Source organism: Durio zibethinus, chromosome 5 (genome assembly GCF_047325235.1).
Source record: "Durio zibethinus cultivar Kanyao isolate XHJ-2024 chromosome 5, ASM4732523v1, whole genome shotgun sequence".
In the NCBI taxonomy this organism is placed as follows: Eukaryota; Viridiplantae; Streptophyta; class Magnoliopsida; order Malvales; family Malvaceae; genus Durio; species Durio zibethinus.
The window spans coordinates 1,836,953-1,850,049 of NC_143166.1; the positions used below are offsets into that span (position 1 = coordinate 1,836,953).

Sequence of the window (13,097 nt, forward strand, 5' to 3'; positions counted from 1 at the left end):
TTCCTCCTCGGACCAAGTAATTCTTGACGGCGGATATGCAGGAAACTCATCGTTTGATGGTAAACTTGGATTGGGGATGTAAATCTTTTCCCGGATTATTATGAAGAAACAAGGATCGGCCGTGTGATTTCAAATATAACCGGAAAGGTTCTGAGGAATCCATATGCAACTGCACGCTTCTTTCGTTCTTCTTTCACCTATAGTTTCCCTATCTGCCCCGGCCTCAAGTTTATTCGCCTTCATTTCTACCCTACTTCTTACACTGCCATGGACCAAATCTCCAGGGCTGAATTCTCTGTCACCTCTGGCAATTACACTTAAACAATTTTAGCCCTTCTGCAATGGCAAGCATTTTGAAATCAGCTTATTTCACTAAAGATTTCCTCCTTAACTTAAAGAAACAGTTTTTGAATGTCACCTTCGCTCCATCACCAAATATTTCAGACGCTTTTGCCTTTGTAAATGGGATAGAGATTTACTCAATGTCCCTCAAACTCTCTGATTATGAAGTGAAGAAAACTTCCAATGCTACCTCCAGTCAAGACGAACCTGCGCTTCAGATACTTCACAGAATCAACGCAGGTAGTGACAGTCTGAATCAGCCGTTCGGGATTGGGCTGGATGACCATCTACACATACAGGGTTCTAGAAATGGCACTCCTATTGAAGCATATGATGTCATATAGACTACAATAAAAGCTCTTGGACATTAAGTGAATATGGAGCACCCGGGGACCTGTACAGTACAGTCAGGACAATTGGTGGTAGTGATGAGGCTGACAATGTGGGGTACAATCTGACATGGACATTTCCCGTTGACTCAGGTTTCAAATACATTGTTAGGCTTCATTTCTGAGAGATTCAACTATATGTAACAGAAGTGAAAGAGAGAGTGTTCAACGTGTATATCAACAACAAGACAGTGGAAAGCTGCCTGGATATAGTTTCTATAGCTGGTGGTCCTTTGGTTGCAATGCATAAAGACTATATAATCACGGTTTCAGAAATGAAAGAAGGAAGAAATGATCTTTGGCTTGCCTAGCAGCCTAACACTGATTCAAAGCCACAACTTGCTGATGTAATACTGAATGGAGTTGAGATCTTGGAGTTGAGATCTTGAAGTTGAGCGATACTAGTAACAGTCTTGCAGCTCATGTTCAAGTAGATAATCGGGGCAAGACTACTCCATCTAATATCTTCCTTGGATTGGTTCTGGGTATGGTTTTTGGAATTTGTCTAGTCTCTCTAACAGTCTACCTGGTTTCTCATTGGATTTCGAAACATTACGAGAAAAACCTTGGTAAAACAGGCAGCCTAAATGTTAAATCTTCAGATCATTGCCATTCAATTTCCCTTGGAAGATATAAAAGCTGCCACTAATAATTTCAGTGAAGCTCTTGTGCTTGGTTGTGGCGGGTTCGGTCAGGTTTATGAGGGTCTACTGGAAGATGGGTTCACCAAAGTGGCAGTTAAGCGCAAAAATCCTGAGTCCCACCAAGAAGTCCAAGAGTTCAAAACTGAAATCGAATTGCTCTCCACTTTTCGTCACATGAACATTGTATCTTTGCTTGGATATTGTCAAGAGGACAATGAGTTGATCCTGATATATGATTACATGGCTCATGGCACTCTACGTGATCATCTCTACGGGACTCAAAATCCACCACTGTTATGGACTCAGAGGCTCAAGATTTGCATTGGTGCTGCTCGTGGATTACACTACTCCACACGGGCACAGAGCATTCCATCGTTCACCGGGACATCAAATCAACAAACATTCTCCTGGATCAATATTGGGTGGCCAAAGTCTCAGATTTTGGCCTGTCAAAAGTAGGCAAGACTGCGAGATCCTGTAGGAACCGAGTCAACTCAGGACCAAAGGGTACCTTTGGATATTTGGACCCTGAATATGGCAGAAACAGAACTTTAACTCGCAAATCAGATGTTTACTCTTCTGGTGTGGTTTTAATTTTGTATATATTGTATAAGTTTTTTTAAAGAAAATGAAAAATAAAAACAAATGTCAAACCTCTTATGCTCATTCAATACTTCAACAACAGACTGCAAGAGTTTTTCCACCGTTGCAGCGGCAACATCAAGTGATTCTTGTGTTTCAGCCTCAACTAAAACATGCAAGTTCCTATTCTTTGAAGGTTCGAGTGAAGGAGACCTAGCTCCCTCAAGTCTAACATCCAATGGCAATCCAGATGGCAACATTCTTTTAATCTCTAACAACCTACTATCCAAAGTTGGAATTTCAGGGTCAAATTGGATACCTCCAGTAAAATCTTTCATGAAATGAGGAAGGTGAATTACCGGCTTCGGCTCATCATCTGCCCACCGGGACTTTCTATTCTTGGTTCCACTGCCCAATCTCATCATTACCGCTTTGGTTGTTGTTTGAGTCGGAAGGCGGGTCCTACCTGCTCCTCCTTTGCCTTTGGCTGATGGTTTCCTCTAACGCTGTTTTAGAACTAAACCCACAACACCGATAGAAGCAACATTGAAAATGAACAGCCTAAAAAGAAGGCTTCTTTTTTCTTTCTTCATTTACGGAGATTCTAATTCAATAGCGCGTACCAACAGAGGTTAAGCGATCAGAACTTTGGTGAGCCATTGCCATAAATTACAGTGGTACAGAGTTGTTGATAGATTTATTTTGTTTGTTTAGTGTAGTGTTGTTGAGTTAAAAAAGAGTTAGAAAGAAGAGACTAGAGAGGAGGGGAGGCGTTGGGAGTGATGGAGGGAAAAGGAAAGGATTAAGAAAAGCAAAAGGGCGGGAATATCTGCCTGTAACGTAGAGTTGGCAAAACACCACCTGTCCAACTGCTGCTTCCCCCAACCTGAGCAGGTTTTCCCTAAAACATTTATAAAAAAATGGACACGTGGTGGTTTTAGAATCCTTCGAGATTCTGTATAGATTATAGTAGATTCTGAATACTACGCTAAGTTGATAAGATCCATGCACGTGTTCAAATTTGGTGAAAATGATTTAATTAATTAAATTAAATATTTAGTTGGTTAAAAATTTTAATTGAAGATTTATCACAGTTACTTAGATTAAGATAAAAGACACATAATTTGGTCAATTAAAGTTCAAAAACTCATAATCTAATCAATTAGAATTCACCTTTGAATCATTATTTATTTTATAACTAATTAAATTAAATTAATTTAAAAATAAAATCAAAGTAATTAATTTTTTTTTTAAAATTTTTTTACGTGACAAATTAAATCACATTTTATGGAAAACTATTCCAGTACAACTCGTTCCAACCCAATTTACCATTGCACATTTTTCATAATGTTATAGACATGTATCCTTGATAATTTTTTAAGTTAATTATTTTGTCCCTAGTTAATGACTTTTTATTAAATTAAAATATCGATTAGTTTTATTTATTTTTTTATTAACACTGAAGTTTTTAATTATTAAAATAAACTTTCCTTAATTAATTTTGTTTCTTAAATTAAAATATTAACTAATCATTTTATTTTCCTATTAAGTATTAATATTGAACTAAAGTAAATTATTGTGTTTGTTTAGAGGACCAATTTCAAATTAAATTGGTACCTTAATGCTTTGATTGGCCAAAAAATCCAATAATGAGATCTTCCCAATGTCATTTCATTATAGTCTTGCAATTTTTGGTTAGTGAGAATTTGAACAGATTTTGGTAAAAAAAAAAAAAACTAATAGGTTAAATTAAAACATAATAAAAAAAAATCAATCAGGCGAGTATTTTGCACCATTATTGTGCTATATTTTTATGCCTTTCCACAAAATGGATGGAACATTTACTCTTGCCATAATGATGCAAGCTGCAACAAGTTAAGGACTAGCAGTTCATTTGAGAGTCTGATAAGAAGATTTTCATTGCACCGCAACGTGCATTTTATGAATGGACCCTTAAAAATTCAAAATAAAAAGCAAGAAATGGATTGATGGTGATTACAAGATTATATTAAGGTTAAGTATGAATTGTCAATTGTTGGTTATTGTTTTTCTTATAACCTTTTGATACAGGACATTTTCCAGGTAATTGGAAGACATGACTATTTTTTTAATTTTCTTTTCTTGTTCCATGAATTGGGTATGATTATGATTTTTTTTTTGTAGGCAGATTTTAATTGATTATATCATTTATATAAAAAAATATAAATAAAAGTGTTAATAGTGATCGACTTAAATAGCTTTATAAATTTTAAAATTAATAAATTTATTCTTAAATATATATTATTAAATTATTTAAATTTAATTAAAATCAACTAAAATTAAAAATAGAGTTTACATGAAATTAAATTGCTTAAATTTTTAAAATTTTGATTCCAAAAGTGTTAAAAGTAATTGGATAAAATATCTTTACTAAATATTTTTATAAATTTTAATTTAAATGAATTAAACTAAAAAACTATTAAACGTGATTGACTAAAATATTATTAAGAAAATTAAATCCAAAAATATTAAAAGTAATTGATTAAACTATCATTAAAATTTTTTTTTATAAAATTTAATTTAAATGACTTTTTTATTATTATACTAATTTTATTAGTAGAATGATTTTGCGCATCAAATGAAAATACAACTTTTCTTAATTTATTTATGTTTAATTTAAATCAATTAAAATTAAAAATAGAGACTATTTAACATTTTAAAATTTTAATTCCAAAAGTGTTAAAGTGATTGGTTAAAATATATTTAGTAAATTTTTTTATAAATTTTAATTTAAATAATTTTTTTATTATTAGACTTTTTTTATAATTAGACTAAAAAGTGTTAAAGGTGATTGATTAAAATACCTTTAATAAAATTTTTGATGACTTGAATAGTGAAAAATCATATTATTTTTAGGGTTGTAAAATACACACATATATATACACACATGTATAAATGGGTTTAAAGCCCACGAGATATATCCAAAAATAAAGCCCAACCTTATAAGTCAACTAAACATAATATATATTTTAACAACCCCTCAAACTAAAGATGGTTCGAAATGAAACATTTGGATTTTGGAAACTAAATAACAAAAACGTGAACTTAAAATAGACTTTGTAAAAAGATCCGCTACTTGTAATTAAAAAAAAAATGCAATAGCATGATAGTGCCTTTGTGTATCTTTTGTCTGATAAAATGACAATCTATTCTAATATTTTTTGTCCATTCATGAAAATTATTATTATGAGCCAATTCAATTACACTTTTACTATCAAAAAAGAATGGAATAGAAGTAGGCATGTCAACACCTAAATCCATAAGTAATTGACACAACCACATAATTTCTGCTATAGCATCCAATAAAGCTCTATACTTTGCTTCAACATGTAAACGCACCATAATTATTTGTTTTTTGCTTTTCTAAGATATTAAAGAATCACCCAAAAAAATATAATAACCAGTTGTAGAATGTCTATCATTAACATCACTAACTCAGTTAGAATAAAAAAAAGCATGAAGTTTAAGTTTAAAAGTTGATAAGAACAACAAACCTTTATGTAGCATTCCTCGCAAATATCTCAATATCCTAAGAACTGCAGCAAAATGAATTATCTTAGGCGCTGTTATAAATTGGTTTACAACTCGAACTACATGACTAATATCAAGTCTTTAACTGTCGAATATATAAGACTACCAACCAACTATCTCTTCAAAGTAGCATCATTGAGAAGTTCTCCATTAGTAGCTTTCATTTTGACATTAGTTTTGAGAGGAGTGTCAAACGTTTTATTATCAGATACACCAGCTTTAAAAATAAGATTAGAAGCATATTTTACTTAAGACAAGACATATCCATGAGAGGAATAATCAACTTCAATTCTTAAAAAATATCATAATGGACCACAATATTTCATCTCAAAGGTTTTGCTAAGATGATTTTTTATATTCTAAATACCAAGGTTATCATTTCCAGTTATCACCATATCATCAACATAGAGAAGCAAAAATGCAATACATTTTCCAGATCGACGAATAAATAATTATCAATCATAAAGACTTTCCACAAATCCTGAGTCAAGCATAATAGTGTTGAATTCTTAAGCCAAGAACGCGATACTTGTTTAAGACCATATAAAGCTTGTCGAAGCTTGCACACTTGATTAGTTTGGCAAAACAATCCAAGAAGAGATTTTATATAAACTTTTTCACAAGTATCTCTATTCAAGAAAGCATTTTTTACATCCATTTGTGATAAAATCCATCATCGAATAGAAGCAACTGCTATAAAAGTTTGAACAGAAGTCATTCAAGCTATAAGAGCAATGGTTTCTTCATAGTCAATACCATACTTCTTAGTAAATCCTTTTGCAACCAACCTAGCTTTATATCTCTCGATAAACCCATCTAATTTAGTCTTTGCCTTGTACACCCATTTACAATCCATTATAGATTTTCAAAGAGGTAAATCAATAAGATTCCAAGTATGAGTTTTCTTTAAGGCATCTAATTCTTCTTTCATAGCTGCTTGCCAAAGAAGATTAGAACTTGCTTTACGATAATATTTAGGTTTACAAATAGAAAGAATGGTAGATAAGAAACAATGAAAATCATGATAACATTTTTAAAGAATTCGCTCACGTGTTGAACATCTAAGTTTTGAAACAAAACTGCTCTAATGAATTAGACAATGGTGGTGCATGATTACTTATGGTAGAGTCAGTAATGGGACAAGTTTTATTTAGATGAATCTACTGAGGAGTTGGAGAACTTTGGGACACATGGGAAGATTAATTAAAGTCATTTAAATCAACAAAAGGATAAAAAAAGATATGAAACTCATGAGGATCATTGGTAGATTTTTTAAAATGAGGAAATGAATACATCAAAATATTTTTTTAAAAAGTAACAACTGAGAAATACGAAGTTTTTGTGCAATAGGATCATAGCAACAATATTGTTTTTGTCCAATACCATACCTTAAAAACACATAAATAGCAATTTTTTTTAGATAATTTATCACACTGAACTTTAGGAAGCAAAACAAAATATGTAAAACCAAAAATATGAAGCTTAGAATAATTAGGAGTATTGTTATACAAGCATTCAAAAAGAGAAATTCCACCAATGACAGATGAAAAAATTCAATTAATAACATAAACTGAAGTAAGTGTAGCTTTTCCCCAAAATTTCTTAAGAACCAATGAAGATAACAAGAAGGCTTTAGTGGTTTCCATAATATGATAATACTTTCTTTCAGCAGTACCATTTTGCTGTGGTGTATTAATACAAGATGATTCAAAAAAAATATCTTGAGAAGCAAGAAACTCATTTAAATTACTTGATTGATACTCTCTAGCAGAATCAGCATGAAAATGTTTAATAGTTTTAAAGAGCGGTGTTTTGATCATGGCGAAAAAATCTTGATAAATTTTAAGTAAATTCAAACAATGCTGAAACAAATAAATCCAATTGTACCTCGAATAATCATTAATAAAAATAACATAATAATAATAACCCCCATAGTAAGTAAACAAGATGGGCCTCATATAGCAGAATGAACAAGATTAAAAGAAAATAAAGAAATTGATTCACTTTTATTGAAAAGTAAAATAAACTATTTTGCTTGTTTATAACTAATACTATTATTGGACGTTTATAACTTAACATAACCTAAGTTGCTACTAGATACCAAATATTGAAGTCTAAGACAAGAAACATGTCCTAACCTACAATGCCAGAGGGAAAAAGATGAAAGCTTTTGAATACCAGAAACTAATAAGGATTTTTGCATAAAATGATGATTATATTGACCAAAAGGATGATGTGACACATGTATGTTTTCCAAAAAAAATAATCTTCCAATTTTATGGCCTGTCCTAACCATTTTCCTTGTTAAGCAATCCTACACCACACGACCATAAGAGTAAAAAAATGACATCAAGAACTTGATCATATAATTGACCAATAGATAGCAAATTCATAGAAAGTGATGAAACCAAAAAAACATTATCAAAATAAACATTTTGAAAACATGAGATCGAGCCAATATGAGTAGTAGATATATTTGAATCATTAGTAGTATGAATAGAAGGTGAATAACTAATAGGACTTAAAGAGTCAAAGATAGAATTATTAAAAGTCATATGATTAAAAGCGCTAAAATCAGTGATCGAATCATTAAAATTAATACCTAGAGTAACTGATAATACAGATGTAGAAGAATTATTACTCATAGAGTTATTACTCATACTAGAAATAACTTGTTAAATAATCTCTTGAGTTTGATTTATAGTGGAGTGAGAGTTAACGTTAAAAGTTTCTATAGACAATGTTGCAGCAGCAACTCACCCCATTTTATGCAAGCCAATTTTTTTTTTCAATTATGGGCAATTATGCTTTGTATGTCCTAACTCATGATAGTAGTAATGTTTAATCATAGAAGAATCCATTCATTGAGATGAGCAAAATGAATTGGAGATAAAATTTTTTAAACGTGCAGCAATTACTAAAATAGTATCATCTCCTCATCTGGATTGATTGAGGATGCCTCTTCTAGTTTCTTTAGCTATCAATTCTGACAAAACAATGTCAACAAAAAGAGAAAGGACATGATGTAGAATAGATGCCCGAATAGACTCAAAATCATCTTGAAGTGCCATTATGAATTGTGTAAAATGACTTTCTTTCTGTGTCGTTAATATAATTCTACATCAACAATCCCTTTAGGTTTTATAAAAGCTAATTGATCCCAAATAATTGACATTTTAGAATGAAAATAAGAAATTGATTGTCCCTTTCTTTGTTTCAAAGTAGCAAGATCCATCTCAAGCTTATATCTTCTAGCAAAATCAATTTAAACATAACATTTGTCAAGAAAATCTCAAACTTCCTTAGCAGTGTCAAATTTCCCAAGTTGCATACTAATTAAAGGAGCAACAATATTAACAATCCAAGTAACAATTTTGCTATTATTAATCTCCCATTATTCATATTCAAACACAAAATTTTCCAATTTGTCAAGAGCTTTTGGACATTTTTTTATCACCTGTAACATATTTCCAAAGTCTTTTTCCTTTTAAAAAATTTCACATCAAATAAGACCAATGAGTGTAGTTTGTTCCATCTAATTTCACTGTAATAGGCTGTGATGATTCCAAGAGAGCCATAAGAGAAAAACAATTCAAAGCTAATACATTGATTAACCCATAACAAGCCAATAAATTGATCAATTCTTAACAAGTGAAACAGATAAGCCAATTACATAGGTGAACAATCCAAAACCAATAAAGTATTTAGTTAACCCGTAGCCAATGAATAAAAGTAGGAAAAAATTTTAGTAGCCTTTAATATGATTTTGGTAATCATTGATATAATTTCTTTAACTTATATTATAATTATAGTAATCATTTATATACTTTTGATAACTTTTATAAAATTTTGGTAATCTTGAATACAATTTTGGTAATCTTTGACAAGATTTTATTAATATATCGATACAAATTTAGTAAATTTTAATAAAATTTGGTAACTTATAATATAATTAATTAGTATTGCATGCGTAAATTAATGATGAATTAAAATAAATCAAACTAATAATTTATAAAAAAAAAGGGCTAAAAGTTATACAATATTAAAAAACTAAAACTATGAGCTTTAAAAACAAAAATGTAAGGATTGCATGAAATTAAATTATATGAATATCATATGCACAATATAAATAGTAATTGAATATTTTTAATAATATTTTATCAGCATGGAAAGAAATTGTTTTGACTAGAAAATGAAAGAGACATAATAATAAATGTCAACATACTTTGATTAGAAAGAAATATGCAAAATTTAAGGAGCTAAATATTTTTATGTTTAAAACAACCAAATTACGAATATAAATTACAAAAATAAAAGTGCTAACAACTCATTAAATTTATCATTCAATGAAAAAAATTAATTTTAAAAGCACCAAAATGGGAAAAATAGATATGAAAGATTAGTGAATTGGGATTTTAAAAGTAGAAGGGGGTAGACATGGCCAACAATACATTAAGAGTTAACTTAGTAGTAAACCTGTGATAGTAACTATAGACACCCAATTTGGTCCAGGCTCGAATCAATTTGGCCTGGTTCAAATGGATAAGCCCATTTGTATTTTTATTTTTATTTTTTTAATTTTTTATTACTATTATTATTTATTAATATATATATTTTAATTATTTATCTATTAACATATTTTATTATTTATCTATTAATATATATTTTTATTATTTATCTATTCATATATTATTATTTATCTATATATTTTTATCTATTATTATTGCTATTATTATTTTTTCTTGATTAATTTTCGGCTAGGATTAAGATTAGAAAAAATTGAAATTCTGTCGTGAATTTGGGATTCAATCAGAGTCTGGATTGGATTCAAATATTGAATCCCAATCCAAGATGGAATTGGGATTGATCAAAAACTCTTCTGATCAATCCCTATAAATAAGTCCATAAATCACACAGAAAACACACAGAAGAGAACAAAAAAAAACAGAGGCAAAAAAAATTTTGAAGGCAGCTCTAGAATTTTTAGAAAAATTTTTGGAGATTTTAGCATTTTTTTCTGGAAAATTTCTAGATTTCGATGAATTTTTCGACGAAGTTTCTGACAAACTTTGAAGTTTCCGACGTGTTTTTTCAGATTTTGGTAGAACATTCAACCAAAATCTGAAATTGTTTAGAGAAAAAGGGAGAAAAGAAGGGAAGAAAGAGAAAAAAAGAAGGAAAATCTGAAGGAAGATCGAGTTTTAACCTTATATACCCTCTCCAACACGACTTCATTTTTGCGTTAGTAAACCCAGAGGATCTGTGCATTTTGTCAAGATCCGACCCAACCCATAGTGCACCTGAACCGGTGACCCTTTTCTTCGTCTGGGTTCCAACCGAGCCTTTTCCTGCTAAGCCGCACATTTGAGCCGATTCTGTCTCTTAAGCCAAGCTAAGTCATTCCAAGGTTTTTTTTTTAATTTTATTTATTTAATTTTATTTTTATTATTATAATTATAATAATTATTATTATTAATTTAGAATTATTTGGTATTCCTTAATTTTAATTTTAATTTTTTCTTTTTCTTTTCAATAATTTTTTTTCTAAAAAAAATAAAAATTACAAAAAAAATATTTTTTTAAGAGAAAGTTGAAAGTATCAATTTTCTTGAAAAATAAAAGGTTTTAAAAAATATATATTTTTAGGGAAAAGTTGAAAGTATCAATTTTCTTCCAAATTAAAATTTCAAAAATAAAAAAAAAAAAATTGAGAAAAGTTGAAAGTATCAATTTTTCTTAAAAATAAAAATTATCATGAAAAGTATTTTAAGAAAAAGTTAAAAGTATCAATTTTTCTTAAAATAAAAACTCTAAATGCTTTAAGGAAAAGTTGAAAGTATCAATTTTTTTTGTACAAAAGCAATGAGTTTTTTTTAAAAAAAAAATTGAAAGAAAAAGGATTTGCATCAAAAATTGAATCATTATTCCTTTTTTTTTTTTATCTCATTTCTTCTTTTCTTGAAAATTTTTAATATTGAATAATCCGACGATAGAGCATCTGCAAATAAAATAGTAGTTTTCTTGCATACTCTTTAGGTGAAGAGATTTTTTTAATTTTTTGCTAAAAGTATTTGAGTTAATTAAGAATAATTTTTAATAATTAATTACTTGATAAAATTTTTAAGGCTTATTGAATAACATAAATTTAAGCTGGTACCATCTTTCGATGGGCATTGTGAGGATGCTATAACCTTCCTCATATATAACCAAACTCTTGAGCCCTATTCTGGTTAGTAGACCTGAACTTATTTTTTTAAGGACTCTTAGTCAAGCTTAGGTGTTCCTTGAAAGGATAAATTTCTAGGTGACCAATCGCACCTAAACAAAAAAGATTTGTAGCAACTTTTTAAGTCAATGTCAAGTGATAGATCCCCAGATCTAAACGTTATGACAATTTGGTGACTCCACTGGGGACGTCTGAGAGTCAGACCAGCAAATAAATTTATGTTATCCAAAAACATAATAAAATTGAACCTTTTTGTATAGATTTTTTATTCATTCATATTTATTTACTTTGTTAATTTTGTCATTCATATGCATATGCATAACATGAGCTCTATACCTGAGCTCCTTCCCTCTAGGAGGGAGTAAAGTACCTATTGCTTTCGTGAGGTTTAATGCTTCCACAGTGGCTAGCAAAATACTCCCATTCAAATTGAACTTTTTTCGCTTGTAACCTGTAATTGGTGAGGATTGAGGTGCCTTACTAGTCTGTAATAGGCAATGATGTAAGGAACAATTTGGGAACCTTTAGACTTTTAACCTTGAACCACATATAGTTAACTTTAAGAATGCCTAACCTATAGATAAAGCCATCTCCCTCCCTTTAGAATTGACCAAAAGCATAGGGTTCATTCCTTTTATTTTGTATGATGTTTTAATTTACTTAGTTATTTATTTTTTTCTCCTTATTTGGTATACTAACCTTTTTTTCTCATTCTTTTGCTTTGTTTCATGCTCATATCATAAAGTTGCATGAAGAACATTTGTTTGAAAGACGATATTCAACAAAAAGTGTTTCATGGACTTCACAGAATGATTAGTTTGCTCCTCATCTGTATTAGCTTCTTATGAGCCACCCAACGAAGTAAAGGTCCGGTCAGAAAAGACTTAACTAAAGAAAGAAGATTATCTACCAATTGGTTATGATTCCACTTTGACCTAAGAAACATCCATCCTCTTTAGACAAAATAATCTAGAAGATTTAGTTGATATATGGAAGAAGATGAGTCCGACTAGACAAGAAGAGTTTTACTAGAAGCATGGGCATATAGCACACCTCTTTGCAGTTAATGTCGACCATTAACTACTTAGAGTTGTAGTGCAATTCTGGGATCCTGCATACAAGTGTTTCATCTTCAATGAAGTTGACATGACATCCACCATTGAAGAATATTCGACTTTGTTAGGTTTACACCTCAAGGCTCCTGACAAGATATTTATTAAAAAACATAAATAAGGATTTCGTAAGAATTTGGCCCCTCTCATGGGGATAGACAAGGAGATTATAGATTCTCATATAAAGGAAAAACAAGATAGGTTTGCCAACCTTGAAAGTTCTTTCATGATT

General features: G+C 30.2%; 1 pseudogene; it reads left to right on the forward strand.

The window, feature by feature from the left end:
• Positions 1-1,147: 1,147 nt before the first annotated feature.
• The window catches only part of LOC149518648 (receptor-like protein kinase FERONIA), a 51,083-nt pseudogene continuing 39,133 nt past the window's right edge, over positions 1,148-13,097 (forward strand).